We start from the raw sequence: 988 nt of genomic DNA, 5'->3' as shown, positions 1-988 counted from the left end.
CCAATATCATCATGATGACCTAATTTCATACAATGACCTTATGTACAACAACCATCACCATGAAAATGCATGCATAACAACATATAGACACCGACATGCATAAAAATTGCATATACAACCATACATTCATGACGACACATCCCACAACAACACCATCAACCTTCATAGGGATACATCATTGCAACCATGATCAAGAACATGCAAATTCACATGGAATACAAGCATAAGGAACACATATGCAACCGACATGAATGCATGACCGACACACAACCCATACAGTCTGAGGGGTGAACCATGCTCTGGTACCACTTTGTGGTATCAAATATCACACAAGGAGAACAGAAACTAGACACCACCCAAAGAGAATGAAACCTACTCTGATGCTACTTTGTGGTATTGGATATGAACCAAAGAGAGTGCAACCCACTCTGATACCGCTCTGTGGTATCATATATGACCCAAAGAGAGCGCAACCCACTCTGATACCACTCGGTGGTATCAGATATGACCCAAAGAAAGTGTAGCCCATTCTGATACAACTCTATAACACCCTGATCCCACATCTAGCTAAGTATTCAACCAACTAGGGTAAACATGTGATGAGAAGTTACTATGATATGATTTGACTCCTTATGTGGCAGTTAAGGAAGTGGAATCCATGGAAAAGCACCACACCAACCTTCCACATTAGCAACAGAACTCCCAGGAGCCATCTCAACCACTTAGGTAACCATCCCCTTAGACCAACTAAAGTTTGAGACCATTAAACCCCTGGACTCTCCCTTAATATGGACAAGGGTGCATCTGGGAGGCTCCATAAGCTCCCACAACAAGGGAAAGGGATCCTCTGGGGACTTCTTCCCCATTTCTATGTCTGTGACTCCATGATTTGTGCCAATTTTTCAGGCCCAGAGCTGAGGTCACTACTGAGAACTCAATGACACCTTCAGAAATAAAATTTCACAGTGGAACAAAGATACATTTGCAA

This window comes from Pinus tabuliformis, chromosome J, assembly GCF_031772625.1.
Source record: "Pinus tabuliformis cultivar Carrire ecotype Pingquan chromosome J, CPIR1, whole genome shotgun sequence".
NCBI lineage: Eukaryota > Viridiplantae > Streptophyta > Pinopsida > Pinales > Pinaceae > Pinus > Pinus tabuliformis.
Note: the sequence above shows the minus strand (reverse complement) of the source record.